This window comes from Cherax quadricarinatus, chromosome 51 (assembly GCF_038502225.1).
Source record: "Cherax quadricarinatus isolate ZL_2023a chromosome 51, ASM3850222v1, whole genome shotgun sequence".
Taxonomy (NCBI): Eukaryota; Metazoa; Arthropoda; class Malacostraca; order Decapoda; family Parastacidae; genus Cherax; species Cherax quadricarinatus.
The window spans coordinates 462,632-480,886 of NC_091342.1; the positions used below are offsets into that span (position 1 = coordinate 462,632).

Sequence of the window (18,255 nt, forward strand, 5' to 3'; positions counted from 1 at the left end):
CTGTCCAGTTGTATTTCCAATAATAATAATAAATTATCCACTCCAATACAGCAGTTTCCATAGTAGTGAAAACTGTCACTCCACCTCGTGGTGCTCAGTTAAAATTTTATATTAGTTATCCCTTACATTTTATGATACACTAAAGAAAACCATGTTTGTTATGGTGAACTTAAAAATATTTACAGAAACTTCTATTCTCGCCAACCTCACGAAAACAGTAAAATGCAGACAAAATTATTTTAAAATATATATTGTAGGTAGTAGGCTGGTAGACAGCAACCACCCAGGGAGGTACTACCGTCCTGCCAAGTGAGTGTAAAACGAAAGCCTGTAATTGTTTTACATGATGGTAGGATTGCTGGTGTCCTTTTTTCTGTCTCATGAACATGCAAGATTTCAGGTACGTCTTGCTACTTCTACTTACACTTAGGTCACACTACACATACATGTACAAGCACATATATACACACCCCTCTGGGTTTTCTTCTATTTTCTTTCTAGTTCTTATTCTTGTTTATTTCCTCTTATCTCCATGGGGAAGTGGAACAGAATTCTTCCTCCGTAAGCCATGCGTGTTGTAAGAGGCAACTAAAATGCCGGGAGCAAGGGGCTAGTAACCTCTTCTCCTGTATATATTACTAAATGTAAAAGGAGAAACTTTCGTTTTTCCTTTTGGGCCACCCCGCCTCGGTGGGATACGGCCGGTGTGTTGAAAGAAAGAAGATATATATACATATATACATATATATATATACATATATATACATATATATATATATACATATAAATATATATATATATACGCACACACACCCCTCTGGGTTTTCTTCTTTCTTTCTAATTCTTGTTCTTGTTTATTTCCTCTTATCTCCATGGGGAAGTGGAACAGAATTCTTCCTTTGTAAGCCATGCGTGTCGTAAGAGGCGACTAAAATGCCGGGAGCAAGGGGCTAGTAACCCCTTCTCCTGTATATATTACTAAATTTAAAAGGAGAAACTTTAGTTTTTTCTTTTGGGCCACCCTGCCTCGGTGGGATACGGCTGGTACGTTGAAAGAAGAATATGCGAATTCAATAAGCAAAATTACCGCTGCCAATTCATGTGTTAAAGTATGCGAAAGATTCACGATTGTTACATTCTGATGGGTTCCCACCACCACAAAGTCTGATAACTTAAATATGGACACTGATTTTGTGTTAAGCTGGAGGCCAAAACGAGGATTCCAGAACCACTTGACGGTTTAATATTAAGTCACCTGTTAGTCACAACGAGTTTGTCAACATGGTTCACGCCAGAGTTGTTTCCAACTAAACCATAACAGTGGCGTCACTACGACCTGTAGACAAGTCTCAACAAGTTCATCCTGGTACAGGTACACATAAATACAGTTACATACATTATCACACAGCAACATATGTGTAATTACCTAGGATGACCCAAAAAAAGTCAGTGACATTTCTATATTCATTTCTAATATACTTTCATTAAACTGACAATAATGATATATATTGCCAATATATTGACACACTGGAAATAAGTCACGCTGACAATTTTTGGTTATCCCAGGTAACTGACACATGTTACCATGTATGATAATTGTACTTATGTGTAACTGAACCTAAATAAACTTAACACCACACTATCCTGCGTGATGGGTAGCTGGATAACGTGGCGCATAAGCAGAATTATTATAATCAATGGAGCGCTAAACTCGTAGGGGCATGCAGCAACTAGAAAATAAGCAATCAAGTCCGGTCCAAGGAAGGGAGGTATAAGTCCACTTCTTTGGATCTTGAGCCCATCGCCGGCTTCAGGAAATAGCAAAAAGCGCGACAGAACTTCAAATAAACCTCTGTGGTTTATTAACACATTATAATGGAATCCCAGTTACAACTGATATAGGTGGTACTTCAGACAACGATTGTTGGGGGAATTACTGAAGCTGTTGAAAACACACAAGTTTGTGGTAACCTACCTGAGGTGGGGGTGGGGGTGATGAGTGGTAGCGGTGGTAGTGGTAGTGATGTAGTGAAAGGGGTCTTGGTGTTGTAGTGGTATTTTTTGTGTGTTGTGGTGGTGCAGGAGAGTGAACGCAGTAACCTCAACCTCTGCTAAATAGAGACTACCAACAAGACAACGAAGAACCTGTCCTGAGGCTACATTCTGGGAGAGGAGGGGGAGCTTGTGTGGAGGAAGGGGAAAATGATAGGAGGAAGGGATGAGGGGTAGAATGGAAGGGTGAGGGGGGTAGGGAAGGGAACAATGTCGTATGTAAACCAGTTGTAAGTTGATGCGCTGCAGTGGTTTTTTTTTCACAACACTGCTCCACGGTAGAGCATGATCTTATGAAATTATGATTCACCCTCTAAGCCTAGCTGAAGGTGTTCAGCAAGTTGGCTAGCTAGCCCCTTTTTTTCTGTCTACTTATTACGGAAACGATGGCACTCTAGTTGACACCACAGTAACTTTGTTAGAAGACATCAGAAATAAAAAAGAATCTTAATATAAAAGATCTTTGATAGAATCTAGTACTATCATTCAACCCTTCAAAATGTGAAGTACGTAGTATCCTCCGACTAGCCGATCAATGATCAAATCATGGTCGCCTTGCCAGACGTGTAAACCCACTGACCAAGCCAGCGGTCTCCTCGTTAAGCTTTTCGAGTATGACAGATTTTATTTTAAGGAATAAAAAACTGACTTCAAAAAGATGAAAAGCAATTGAGGAAATGAAGCTTTCAAAACTTCTTGAAGCTATCTTACTTTTTGCGATGCTCCCCGTCCATCAACAATCCCAAACTAATAAAGGGTATTGGACTCACTGAACTTCGTCCATACACTTGCCTAGATGACCTCAGTGACTGGTACTCATACACCTGACCTGTTAGTCTCACCAAATGATACACTCACATCTGCTTTTTTTACATACAAGACTGAACTCAGTAACAATCACTTGTACAACCAACTGTGCGGAATTCTCTTACTCTTATGCCAACCTCCATATGTGACTTCACTAAAAAGGAAGGAAATGGGGAAAACTCAAGAAGAGCTACTGCAAGGGAAGCTGAACATAGAAGGAAAAAAAGAGAGGTCATATTAATTATTGTGATAGCAAAAGGATTGAGGAAGAAATTAAAAATGAATGTGATGCAAAGCTAAAAGGTTGACAAGAAAAAATGAGAAACAGGAACATAAGAATGACTGGAACCTAAGAACAAGATATGGCAATGTATACCTAGATAAGTTGAAAAATGGAGAAGGAATAGTTGAGAGAGTAAAGAAAATCACAAAGAACAAGGCATGAGTCCCCAGCTCTTACAGGAATTACAAGATCTGCCAGGATGTGACTGTTATGTGGGTTTGTGGGTTGTAGACAGCACCAGCTGCCTGGTTGAGAAGGTGGTTAACAGAGAAGTCTGGACTCAAGCTGGACTGTGAAGGAAAAAAATCATCTTTAACCCTGTCACAGGAATATCAACCGGGAGAAAGATATGGGGTTTTCACCTGCACAGAAGGATGGGGAGATAAGAGATATGGACAGGAAGATACAAAAGTACTCAGTGTGGCGTGCACTAAGTACGTTACGTTTATTCAGTATTCATCACAGAATCACTTCCTGCATTTCCTTCATAATCAGCCAAGCTGGCAGTTATCGTTATGCAGGTGTTGGAGCCCCACAACTGTATTTTGACTGGCTGCCAGTTAGAAACATCAGCTAATCAGAGTGAGGGGTTGACCTCCAGACAATCCGACATTATACTTACTAACTGGTCTGAAGGACAGTCTCTCACTAGCTCTGGCTGATAACACATACTGGTTTCTCTTGTACGCATTCATGAGCCAACGGCAGCAAAGCGAACTCACCTTTACTCTCTATCTTCAGTGAGCGAACTCACCTTTACTCTCTAACTTATTACATCAGTCATTTGTAAAAATCTGTCCTATAAGCCACTTGTGAGGCTGAGGTGCCGACCTCGGAGCTCGGTGTCAACAGAGCTGGCTAGGGTAAGCAACTCACATGGAGGCAGTCTAGACAAATTTTCACAACAATACTAGTATGTATAATGAGATTATTTGGTGTTCTGGTAGCAGGGAGTAAATGATACGTCTTTGGAGGCTTCTTACTTTATTTGTAATGTCGTGGTGGGTACACAGGCTTGTGTGTTGTGCCCATGGCCCAGGAGGGCCATCCCATGAGAGAGAGAACTAGTAGGCCTTGTGTCTTGCTGCCTGGCCGTTGAGAGAGTCAGTGTGTGGGACCAGCTTCCCACAGACCTGCAGCAGGCCCAGAGGGCAGCACCTTAGTAGCGCAAAATATGAACTAAGCTGGCAGACAGCATAGGCTGCCTGTGCAGACAGTACAGGCTGTCTACATACGCTCGGCCACCTACCACGTGGTCGTCTCAACCATGTCTGGCGGTAAAAAAACTCGGACTCTCTCTCGTAGGAACAGGGCACAGAACACAAAATAAAAATATATATATACATATGGACATGGAAAAAAAAACTTCCTACAGGGAGGGAAGAAAAAAATGTGGGGTGTGCTAAACATCGTGGTCATACGCAATGAGCGTCGAAGGGCATCACTGCACGCCTTCCTGTGTCTGGACAGATACTGCAATACAGGAGACATCACTGCGGCTGAACTGTGACGTAACAGGGTACGGTCTCCTCTGGAACGGTGAAGCAGTCATCATCGTAGGAGTTGCCGCAGGTTTCACTCGACCTGGGGCACGACATGCTGGTGCCCTCAAGTGAGGCGTCGTCAAAACTCGGCAACTGGGCAGGACTTCTGGCAAGCGACTCAGGAGGACACTTTTCGACTGGTACTGTCGCTGGGCTGTCACTGCCGGCGAGCGTGGAGCAAGTTGTGGAGCGAGTCATGGCAGAGACGACTGGGCAAAACATCTGGAAGTCGTAACATCATACACCAGACTGCAGTGAGCGAGTTAGCAGTCAAAGTGATATCTTTGCGCAGGCTGATCACTGAAGCTTGTGACACGAGGCTAACATATTGCGCAGGCTGCTCACTGAAGCTTGTGACACGAGGCTGACATAGCGCCTGCCAACAGGGCTAACTGTGGCTTCACGAGTGTCATTCTCTTGGCAGTTGGAGTTATAGCAGAAGTTAGTCTAAGCATCCCCAGACTTGTTTCTCTACATATAACTGCACTCTGAAGGTCTGGAGGCGAAGTGAAACAAATCTCGATGGGAATTGTAGCAGGTACGATTCTGCAGAACATCTATGAGTGACGAGCATAAGAGCTTTCTGTACAAGGGGGCTCGGGCTCAGAGCTGACTGATATCAGCTGTCAAACGCGCTGGTCACACCGGGTGACTAACACAATGGTGCTAGACAAGGGTCTGACCACAGACCTCACTGGACACACGGAAAACTTTACACACACCTGCGGTACATGCGGTACAACATGGCTTAACTAGCAAATGATGCTTTTCTGTGCACAAAATTGACACTAAGCCATACACTAACATGTGAGAACACTGATTGAGAGGAACTAATTAACACACGACATACATCTTCTCTCAATCTTCTCGACAATACTGAAATAATTACTAGAAACACTCAATGTGACATGTGTGATGTCAAGCGTGATGTCGCGAGGTGATGTCAGCAGACATCTAGAGGTGACGTCAGGCAGACATTGTGACGTCATGAAGTCAGGCAGCAGCATCGGTGACGTCAATGTGATGCGTGAGGCCTGGGACATCTGGCTTGGTAACCCACGTGGCTTGTAGATCCATGTGACATCGCCCACACCCCACATGGTGTCGTGATCTATGTGGCATGCTGATCCACATGGCTTGCTGATCCACATGGCTTGCTGATCCACGTGGCTTGCTGATCCACATGGCTTCGAGTGATCTACGTGGCATGCCGATCCACGTGGCTTGCTGATCCACGTGGCTTGCTGATGCACGTGGTTTGCTGATCCACGTGGCTTCGAGTGGTCTCGGGCACTCAGATACACAGCTCTGGCAATGAATTCACACGAAAAACAGCAGAAAACACAGCAGAGGGAGAGATGGCATGGTGGTGTATGGTAGTGTGGTGGCGAGGAGCGTGGGTGAGTGTACGGCGAGGGAGGATCTGGCAACTTCCTCCTCTCAAACCCAAAACACTGCGAAACGCACACTGGACGCAGAAATCACCACAAAACTCACCTCTGGCTTGCTGAAACAGCTGTGCTGAGCTGAACAACAACAGCAACATACAAGTGGTGCTGCACACGTGACTTGAGAAACAGCGTGGGACGCTGTAGCGTGGGGTCACTGGGACGCCACTTACAATTCTCAAAGAAATTCGGCAAATTTCAGCTAGATCCTGCTTGTACCTGTGTCTGGATGCTCAAACATGCAGACACGACATCAAGTTGAGAGACGGATGCTTCTTGTATAGGGTGATGAAGTGAAGATGACTTCATCCCTTCCTCTCTCCAGGCAAGCACAACTGCTGCGAGTACACAGGCTTGTGTGTTGTGCCCATGGCCCAGGAGGGCCATCCCACGAGAGGGAGAACTAGTAGGCCTTGTGTCTTGCTGCCTGGCCGCTGAGAGAGTCAGTGTGTGTGGGACCAGCTTCCCACAGACCTGGAGCAGGCCCAGAGGGCAGCACCTTAGTGGTGCGAAATATGAACTAAGCTGGCAGACAGCATAGGCTGTCTGTGCAGACAGTACAGGCTGTCTACATATGGTATCTGTCTACACTGCTGTTCTGTTGTACACTATGTAAACACTGGTGGTGGAAAAATAAGGGTACTAAAAAAATCTATCTTACGTGTCTGCCTTTGCCTTTATTACTCCTTGATCATTTCTTTACTGGTGACTTGTCTTATGACCAGGAAGTACAGGCCAGGTATTAAGTGCTCGTCATACTCACCCGTTTAGAAAGCTGTAAAAATAATCACATGCAGAGAAAGATAGGGAGGTATGTATTCATCTGTAGTGAAAGACGAAAAGGCACTCACCAGTAGAGAGAAAATGCAAAGGTACTCATCGATGAAGAATATGAAGAGGAATGTGTAAAGATGCTCACCTGGGGAGGAAGACTGAGAGGAAGACGTGGGGGAAGGGCAGAAATGGAATCGTCCCCTGGCCTGGTGGGGACTGAGATGATGGTCCCGTAGCACCAAAGCAAAGGCTGGCATCTTTGGCTGTGTTGAGTCCCTCTCACAACACCAACACCAATGCCAGCGCTCTTCTCTCCTCACTGTCCCGTACACACTTTCGACGACAGCAACATCATTCTCTCTCATGCCAAATTGTCAACAACAATATCAACATGTTTTTTCCACAAAATACCACTGCTAATACTACGGTTCATCTATCTCCCTTAGGCGATTACTTATTCACTTGTTGTCCTTTACTTCAAGTTTTACTGAAATCGTCACCAGCTTTTTTGTAGTTCTGGGCAACTACTACTACTATTATGAAACCTATTACTATCGTACGGGGTCAATAACACGTTAATTCACATGACTAATAAATCTTATTTAAATGATGCAATTAGTTCTGTTGTTCTATTGCTCCTACTAGCTATTTTCTCTACATGACTCTTTGTACTGACGTTCACCTACCAACTAACTTATTTTATCCAGACATGTATAGCTACGTATAACCTCATTTGCATGACTAGTGGTATTCTTTTCATACATGAGAGCCTTTGTTGGAAGTGGCTATGTCTAGTAATATTGTTTACATGGCAAGTAAATTCTTGTTGACATTTTTTTTATGTTGTTTCTTAATTTTCTAGCGCAATCTCGGTGGCTTAATCTGGTTTCTGTATGTTGGACCAAGTGCTGCTAGAACAAACAGCCAGACTGATCAAGCAATCAACCACGATTCCTAGTTTGGGACCAGGCCGCGGGCACCATGAGCCCCAAAATCAACAACAGGAAGATAGACAGACAGACCACCAAACTGGAAGAGGAAATGTACAAGATGTTAAATATATTTTAGGACATGAACTCACAAAATTGAAATGGAGCCCACCGAAACATCCAAAGATGTTAAAAATTTATTACTGGATACTGCCCAAAAACTACACGTCACAGGACATGAAAAAAATCATGGATCTTAAACAAATGTGGAAAAGTCAAGTTTAGGAGGGCATTCAAATACTGTCCAAAGATGAAGTAATGAGTCTACTACTGCGAGTTGACAACAACAAACAATTATGCAACACTATGAGGTCCAGCAACACTATGAGGTCCAGCAACACTATGATACAACACTGAGTTTCCATAACACTAAGAGACAACACTACGAGTTTCAACAACGCCGAGACAATACTACAAGCCATTTAAAAGAACACAATGAAGAACTGAACTACCTGCTATGAAAAATTCCAGGAATATTAGAAGAAAGTAAACTATGTTCCAAAGAATATAAGTCGAGAGACTTCAAATGTCCCATTAATTTATGTGCTTAACTGAATTTATACGTGCAGTGAAGGTTCTATATATTACACTGGTCAACATTTTTTGAAAAGTTGTATGCCTCTTAAATGAGATGAGTTAATTATGAATTTTCATATCCTGAATCCAAATATCACCTTGAAAAATGCTTATTGGCTATAGGTTTAAATCAATCAATCAATCAATCAAGTTTATTCTCTACAAGGATTACAATGCGGGGTTTACAGATTTTGAATATTGTGTGGTTTACATGTTTTAAAATACTAATTACAGAGGGGACCACTAGGACACCTAGCATGGCTAGGCATTTCGGGCAGACTTAGATTAATTCTAAACTTTAAATTATTACAGATTATGGTATTAAGGCTAAGTGACTACATTATAGTTGTGAGTTTAGCAATGTGAATGCTTTTGTTTTGGCACAATACATAGACATGTAATATTTGATTATTGTAACGTACAATATGTGTCAGTATGTTTTAAGCTCTACAGAGGGAGTAGTGAGAGAGAGGAAGGAGTGGTGGGGGAGTGGTGAGGGAGGAGGAAGAGGGAGTGGTGAGGGAGGAGGAAGAGGGAGTGGTGAGGGAGGAGGAAGAGGGAGAAAAGAATTCATGTCAAGTAATTGTGGGTGTGTTGAGTAGTGAAGCTCCCCCCCCCCCCACTTTCCTCCCCACGTACACTCCCTCACTCCCACCCCAGCACCGCGTAATTCAACACTTCTTCCTTCCCCAGTTATACTCCATCGCTCCAACCCCAGCCATCAACTCACTAAGACTACCACTAACCCTCCACCTATCCCAGCAACTGATTTAGTGAGCCTAACTACGTACACTCCACCACACATACACTCCATGTGTATTTGTATGTATACCACCAGGCCCTGATTCACCGGCAAGCCTGGCCGTGGACCGGGCCGCGGGGGCGTTGATCCCCGGAATGCCCTCCAGGTAGACCACAAATTGTGATCCACAATGGTATACATCCATTATCACATACCACCACAATTATACAGCACCACTATTATTTACTAATACAATCACATAGCACCACTATCACACACCTCCACTTTACCCGACTACACCCCCACCACTATTGCCACTACACTCCACCACTGTACTCCGCAAACTAAGCTAATCTAATCAGCAGCAGCAGCAGCAGCAGCAACTGCTTCAATAACCCTGCAGCAGCTACAGCTGTTATAGCTGCTTCAATAACCAGGCAGCTGCTGTTGTAGCTGGGTCAATAACCCGGCAGCTGCTGTTGTAGCTGCTTCAATAACCAGGCAGCTGCTTCAATAACCCGGCAGCTGCTGTTGTAGCTGCTTCAATAATCCGGCAGCTGCTTCAATAACCCAGCAGCTGCTTCATTAACAACTGCAGATGCTGTAGCTACTTCAACAACTGTGCAGCTGCTCCTACATACGAGCTCCGTTATAAGCATGGCAGCACCCTACTCCCTCCCTCCGGCTTTGTAACTGTGTGAGCAGCTAGTGTTTGTACTGCCTCCCAACCATCACTAACACCATCCATGGCTCCCTACCCATCCCAGCAACCACCACCACCACCCCTGCCACCACCATTCCCACCAACCAGATTTCTGATACGAGCACCACCAGCCTGAGAGAACAGGGATCCTGCCCAGTTCTACAACCTACCATACTTTACACTGACGTTTTCTTAGGAGATTCCCAATATACGAATGTTTCCTTTAATTAGAAAAAAAAATTAATGGGGCGATTACCTGAATCGTGTGAGGACGTGCCTAGTTTGAAGTGCTTTGACCTGTATTCCCTGTGACGCAAGCGAGAAAGATACATCATTATTTACATGTGAAAAAACAGTTTTCCCGTATAATCTTCTCGGGGTTAAGTCTTGTCCCCCAGGATGCGACCCACACCAGTCGACTCACACGCAGGTACCTACTTGCTTGCTAGGTGAACGGGGACAACAGGTGTAAGGAAACACGCCCAGTGTTTCCACCCATGCCGGGGATCGAACCACGGACACTCAGTGTGTGAAGCGAGAGAGTTGCCTACCAGGCAACTATTTTTCGTGTCTTGTATTGAGATAAGTTTTATGCTTATTTTGGAATAATCCATCAATAATTATGCGAAACTGTGGTTTCATTAATGGACTTCTAGAGGAGTCAAATGCAATGTTTGCAGCCTTCAGAGACCCACACAAAAGATTACTTCGACAGTGAAATATGGATACTTGGGTACAACCTTGTCAGATGCGACAGAAAGAACAGGCAACAAAGGGGGGGGGGGAAGGGTTGGCCTGTATGTCAAAGAGTCGCTCATTTGCACGGAGATATTGAATGCCACAAATGATGTAGCTGAAGTTCTAACAAAAATCGAAAACCAAAACTTAGTCCTTGTACTTGTATTTAAGCTACCAGATGCAACTTCCCAACAGTTCAAGGAAGAGCTAGCAAAAATTGGCTCCTGTTTGGAAAACCTTCCAGTCCCATCCCCAAACATCTTGCTGCTTGGAGACTTCAATCTAAGACATACAAAATGGAAGAATAATGTTGTAGCAGAAATAATCCCTGGAGGCAGCTCAGATGAAAAGTCACACACACATGAGCTGCTGAATTTCTGCTATAAGCACTTCCTAAGTCAGCAGATAGTGGAGCCAAAAAGACTAGAGAACACACTAGACCTTATTTTCACAAATAATGAGGACCTGGTAAGAAACATAATATAAAAAAAAACTAATTTTGATCACAATCTAATCGAAGTCCAGACTTACATGCACAGGGGTCCTGATCAGCAAAACGCATACAGCTATGAGGGTACCTTTACCAAATTCAACTTCAACAACATGATCATCAACTGGGACCAGGTAAATTATGTCCTAAATGAAACATGTTGGGAAGATATCTTAAATTACATGGACCCTAACCAGTGCCTTGAAAAGATCAATTTCTTGGTAGCTGAAGAATGTTCAAGGCATATTCCCCTAAGAAAAAAGAAGAGAAGAAGTAAACTGGAGAGAGACACTCCCTCTACAGGAGAAGGCGAAGAATCACTGAGCTCCTCAAGAATGCCAGATTATCTGCAACACGGAAAGAAGCGCTAACCAGGGAAGTGGAAAATATTAAAGGACTCATACAGAATCCAGGAGAGACAAGAGGAGCTAAAAGCGATTAGTGAAATTGAAAGAAATTCGAAATATTTCTTATCATATGCCAAAAACAAAGCATAAACCACTTCTAGTATATGGCTCCTGCTCAGACAAGACGGATCCTACACAGACGACAACAAAGAAATGAGTGAGATACTGAAATCTCATATGACTCTGTGTTCAGTGAGCCACTAATCAGTCTAAAGATAGACAATCCAAACAATTTTTTCATGAATGAGCCTCAAAACCCTGCCAATGTATGCCAAATTTCTGACATAACCCTAACTCCACTTTGAGAAAGCCATCGACGACATGCCCATGCACTCAGCCCCAGGCTCAGACTCGTAGAACTCTGTTCATTAAAAACTGGCCCTAAGTATGCTATGGAGAAGGAGCATAGACACAGGTGGGATTCCACAGTCACTGAAAACAACGGATATGGCCCCACTTCATAGAGGGGGCAGCAAAGCAATAGCTAAGAACTGTAGACCAATAGTTTTAACGTTCCACATCATAAAAATCTTTGAAAGGGTTCTAAGAAGCAGGACTTCAAACCATTTGGACTCCCGAAAATTGCACAAACCAGGGCCACATGGTTTCAGAGCAGGATGCTCCTGCATCTTCCAACTATTGGACCACCTTGATATGGTCTCAGATGCACTGGAAAATAAACAGAATGCAGATGTAGTATACACAGATTTTACAAAAGCCCTTGACAAGTGCGATCACGGTGTAATAGCACACAAAATGCGTGCTAAAGGGATAAGTGGCAAAGTAGGCAGATGGATCTTCAACTTTCTAACCAATCGAACACAAAGAGTAGTGGTAAACATAGTTAAATCGGAAGCTGCCATAGTAAAGAGCTCTGTTCCACAAGGCACAGTACTCGCCCCTATCCTGTTCCTCATTCTCATATCAGATATAGACAGAGATGTAAACCATAGCCCTGTATCATCCTTTGCAGACGATACTAGGATCTACATGAGTGTCATCCATTGAGGACACGGCAAATCTCCAAGAACATATAAACAAGCTTTCCAATAGACAACGGAGAACAATATGATATCCAATAAAGACAAATTCCAACTACTCCATTATGGAAAACTGGAGGAAATAATAGCTAAGACTGAATATACTACAAACTTAAATCACACAATAGAATATAATAGAATACTGCTGTACATTAACATCTCCATACAAAGCAGGTGAAATCGCATATCTAGAGAGTGTACAGAGATCCTTTACTGCACGTATAAGTTCTGTCAAGCACCTTAACTACTGGGAACGCTTGGAAGCACTTGACTTGTACTCGTTGGAACGCAGGAGGGAGAGATATATCATAATCTACACTTGGAAAATCTTGGAAGGAATGGTCCCAAATCTGCACACACAAATCACTCCCTACGAAAGTAAAAGACTGGGCAGGCGATGCAAAATGCCCCCAATAAAAAGTAGGGGCGCCATTGGTACACTAAGAGAAAACACCATAAGTGTCCGGGGCCCAAAACTGTTCAACAGCCTCCCATCAAGCATTAGGGGAATTGCCAATAAACCCCTGGCTGCCTTCAAGAGAGAGCTGTACAGATACCTAAAGTCAGTGCCGGATCAGCCGGGCTGTGGCTCGTACGTCGGACTGCGTGCGGCCAGCCTAGTTGATCAGGCCCTGATCCATCGGGAGGCCTGGTCGTGGACCGGGCCGCGGGGGCGTTGATCCCCGGAATAACCTCCAGGTAACCTCCAGGTAGAGCGGAAAAGCAATGTGAAGGACCTGGGAGTGGTAATCTCCAAAGATCTCACCTTCAAGGATGAACAATGCCACTATCACATCTGCGAGGAAACTGATAGGATGGATAATGAGAACATTCAAGACAAGAGATGCCAAGCCATTGATGATCCTTTTTAAATCACTTGTTCTCTCTAGGCTGGAATACCGCTGTACATTAACATCCCCATTCAAGGCAGGTGAAATTGCAGATTTAGAGAATGTACAGAGAACCTTTACTGTACGTATAAGTTCCATCAAACACCTTAACTACTGGGAACGCCAAGAAGCACTTGACTTGTACTCACTGGAGCACAGGCGAGAGAGATATATCATAATCTACACCTGGAAGATTCTGGAGGGACTGGTCCCTAACCTGCACACACAAATCACTCCCTATGAAAGCAAAAGACTTGGCAGGGGATGTAACATACCCACAGCGAAAAGTAGAGGCGCCACTGGTACACTAAGAGAAAACACAATAAGTGTCCGGGGCCCAAGACTGTTCAACAGCCTTCCACCAGCCATAAGGGGAATTATCAATAGACCCCTCGTTGTCTTCAAGAGGGAGCTGGACAGATACCTAAAGTCAGTGCCAGATCAGCCGGGTTGTGGTTCGTACGTTGGGCTACGTGCGGCCAGCAGTAACAGCCTCATTGATCAGGCCCTGATCCACCAGGAGGCCTGATCATGGACCGAGCCACGGGGGCGTTGATCCCCGGAATGCCCTCCAGGTAGACTCCAGATAGTGATTTTGAGTATAAGATTTTGAGTATAAGAAACAGTAAAGGTGTCAGGACAGTGCCTTAGGGTACTGAGCTTTTTATTTTGCTAATGCTGGACTTTGCTCTCTTTACTACTACTATTTTTGTTCTAGTTTTCAGAAAAGTGATTATCCATTAGCCTACTTTCCCTGTTATACCTATCGCCCTTATTTTATGTGCATTCACCAGTTTTACACTGGCTGTGATAGCACCAGATTTACACTGGCTGTGATAGCACCAGATTTACACTGGCTGTTATAGCACCAGATTTACACTGGCTATGCTAACATCAGATTTGCAATTACTTAGATGCTAATGAAAGGCTCTTGATTCAAGGAGTTTAAGTTATCGTCCCTTCCTTGGATATTGATTACCTCTCATTTCCCACGTGTTATATGACACCAACGTGTTTAGAGCTTCCTTGTGAATATAATAGCTCACATATACATTTACCCTTCATTTACCCTTTCAGCAGTTAATGTTGGCCCTATTTTCCCACTTAGTCTAGTACTACTCATAGCTACTCCCTTACATGCGCTCGTGCTCACACACACGTCTGATGATACAAACAAGAGAGGATTCACTTCTTAGCATGGAGAGTCATATCGGAACTGAGGACACCAGCATAAATAAGTCGCTGAAGTTTTTTTAGGGGGGGGAGGTTACCCTAGGTAATTTACACTATGTATGATAATTGCACTTATGTGTACCTGTACCTCAATAAATTTACTTACACTAGAAGAGAGGAGGACCTGGGAACATAATCACGACATAAAAAATACTCAAGCTATTTGAGAAGCTAAGAGGATGAGCCAGCGAAAACGATGACAGATAAGTACGTAGATAATCCATAGAAAGGTTAAGAATGCCCTTTTTATTTATGGCTAGTACGTGGAAGGCACTGCAAGTAGACTGGAGGTAACCGTGGTACACAGTTTCAAGAGTAGGTATGATCGGGCCCAGGAGACCTGGAATCCGTAAAGCCGTTTGACAAGAGTTAATTAAGGGGCAGGGCCAACAGATGTGACTACCTACTCCCTCACTTTCTTCCTTCCTCACTCCCCTCCTCCCTCACTCTCACTAGAGCATTGGTCAAGGTCATGTTTGTTACCATCACTATGACGACCAACATGAGAGGGAGGTAAGGAGGGAGGGGAAGAGATCTGAGCAGATAGTAGAGGGAAGGGAGGAAGGTGATAATAGAAGGGGTAGGGAGAAAGGTGATAATAGAAGGGGGAGAGAGGAAGGTGATAATAAAAGGGGAAGGGAGGAAGGTAACAAGAGGGGAAGGAAGGTGATAACAGAAAGGGAAGGGAGGAAGATGATAATAGAAGGGGAAGGGAGGAAGGAATCTGAGGTGATAGCAAAAGAGGGGTAGGGGAGATATGAGGAGACAGAAGGGGGAGGGAGAGAGGGAGGACTCTGAGGATATAGAATGGGGGAGGGAGATATCAGAAGAGATAATAGAAGGGGAAAGGAGGGATCAAGAGGAGATAGTAGAAGGGAGGGAGGGATCAGAGGAGATAGTAGAAGGGAGGGAGGGATCAGAGGAGATAGTAGAAGGGAGGGAGGGATCAGAGGAGACAGTAGAAGGGTGAAGGGAGGGATGAGAGAACATAGTAGAAGGCTGAAAAATAACCGGAATAATAAAACTTCTCATTAACTGGTAAAAATACAAATGTACGTAGAGGATGTTCCACCTGTAAGTTGTTGTACCTGTTGTGGACAACAACAATGTTATTATCATAACCGAGGGGAAAATGATTGGATGGATAATGAGAACCTTCAAAACAAGGGATGCCAAGCTAATGAAGATCCTTATTAGGTCACTTGTTGTATCTAGCCTGGAATACTGATCTACACAAACACCACCTTTCAAGACAAGCTAAATTACATATCTGGAGAATGCACAGAGGACCTTCAATGTATGTATAAGTTCACCAAAGCACCTCATTTACTGGGAACGTTTGAAGCCGTACTCCTCAGAGTGCAGGAAAGAAAGATACATCATAATCTGCGTGGAGATCTGGGACCAATCCCTCTAGGATTTTCCAGGCGTAGTGTCTTGAATAGAGGTGTTCCATCGTGACTGATGACCAGTTAATCAATACATCAATCGAATCATCAAATCCACTCTAAGTACCAGCCATCTCATACCTACCTAGCATAGAAATTACCTCTCAAGACAGGGTTGTTAAGTACTCCAATGAAAATAAGAGCGTCCTCGATGATGCATTGACTTTCTTGGGTTATCGTGGGTGGCTAACCCTCCAAGGTTAAAAATCCAAACAAAATCTTATCTTAAAGTCTTCCAGTGACGTTCATTTGTGGCAAGTTCCAGCTACTTAATAAGATGTGAAAATAATGAAGGTCTCGGAAGGGGCACTGTATGCAAAATGCAAGATCACTAAATAGAACGAAAGGTACACGTGAGGGTCCTGGGTGTAATGTCAGCTGACCTGTCATTTAAAGAACACAAAAAGACAAATGTCAGGAAAGTCAGGAAAATAAGAGTGGGTAATGAGAACTTACAAAACAAGGTAAACAGCACTTGTGGTGACACTATTCAAATCGCCTGTGGTCTGTGTTGACGGCTTCAACACTGTAGATATATCAGAACTGGAAGATAGCTCCTGACGACCCACGAGAGTACGAAAGATCTACAGCTAAAGATTTCAATTCCCATGTGGCTTTTCTTCACGCACACACACACACACACACACACACACACACACACACACACACACACACACACATATATATATATATATATATATATATATATATATATATATATATATATATATATATATATATATATATATATATATATATATATAATTTCCTGACGCGAGTCCTAGTCATATGATGACCCGCAGCTGGAGCTTTTGCTCATCTGACCGAGGCCTTCCGACGGACCACCTCTTTAAAAAATATGGTTATTATAACCATAACTTATACAAGAAGTGATTGCACAAAAACAAGTACCTTTATACCGTGGACACCACCTGCTTCTACAGTTTCTGTTTATAGTTATTCTGAAGCAATTGAAACTTTAGTATATAGTTTCTTCACACCTCGCCGACATTATTCGTCTGTATTGCTTTTCTAGATGCCCCGTTTAGCTAAGCCTGCCCATAATGCTCTGCTCTGCATAATAATAAATAAATAAATAAATAAATAAATAAATAAATAAACGTTTATATACACGAACAAACACTTGTGACTATGAACAATTACTTTACACTCTACTTGTGATAGTTTTTCTGTTGGCAGAACGTGTTAAATGGAGATAATTTTCAATCCTCAAAGTTCTTTTAAAGAACTTCATTTACAGGCTGCCAGAGTAAGGTACTTGTAAATAACTCTTGTAAAATGGGACGTAAAGGCACTTCATTTACGAGTTGACACCTTCGACATACAGCACTTGTATGTCTTCCTTCGTATTTGTGCACTGAGATAACTAAAACAATCTTTAAATAAATACTGCATGGCTAAAGAAATATAGAAATAAATCAAGACAAATAAAGGAACAGATACACAAACATTCATACAAGGAAAACAAATAAATAGTTCAGAAGTTAAAGTGACGTTATCTTATCATATATAATGATAAAGACAACTGTTCCCAGACACGATTTAATATACATACAACGCCAGCAAAACCAATCACACCAAGAGAGACACGCCATTTATATATATATATATATATATATATATATATATATATATATATATATATATATATATATATATATATATATATATATATATATATATATATATTATATATATATATATATATATATATATATATATATATATATATATATATATATATATATATATATATGTATATATATGTGTGTGTGTGTGTATGTATGTAGACATATAGACAAGAAATACTACCCTGAACGACATTCATATGAAGCCTTTACAAACAGTCACAGAAGTTAGACAGGAAGGAGGTAGGGAGGAGCCAGATAAAAGCAACGAGGAACGTTCTTCACTTCACTAGAGTTTGAGGCAGACTGCGGTTTTCCTGGCTGCTGCTGCTACCTCACCCCTTCCCCCATCCACACATTCCCCTCCCCCGTAAACCCCTCACTCTTACAACCCATTGATTCACCCCCCACCACCCCCACACGGGCCAGCGAACTGTATGGG

At 42.8% G+C, this 18,255-nt stretch overlaps 1 protein-coding gene across 4 annotated transcripts in view; it reads right to left on the reverse strand.

Annotated features, from left to right (window-relative positions):
* LOC128694611 (nucleolar protein dao-5) overlaps positions 1–18,255 on the reverse strand; it is a 541,519-nt gene that overhangs the window by 452,503 nt on the left and 70,761 nt on the right. The window lies entirely within an intron of this gene.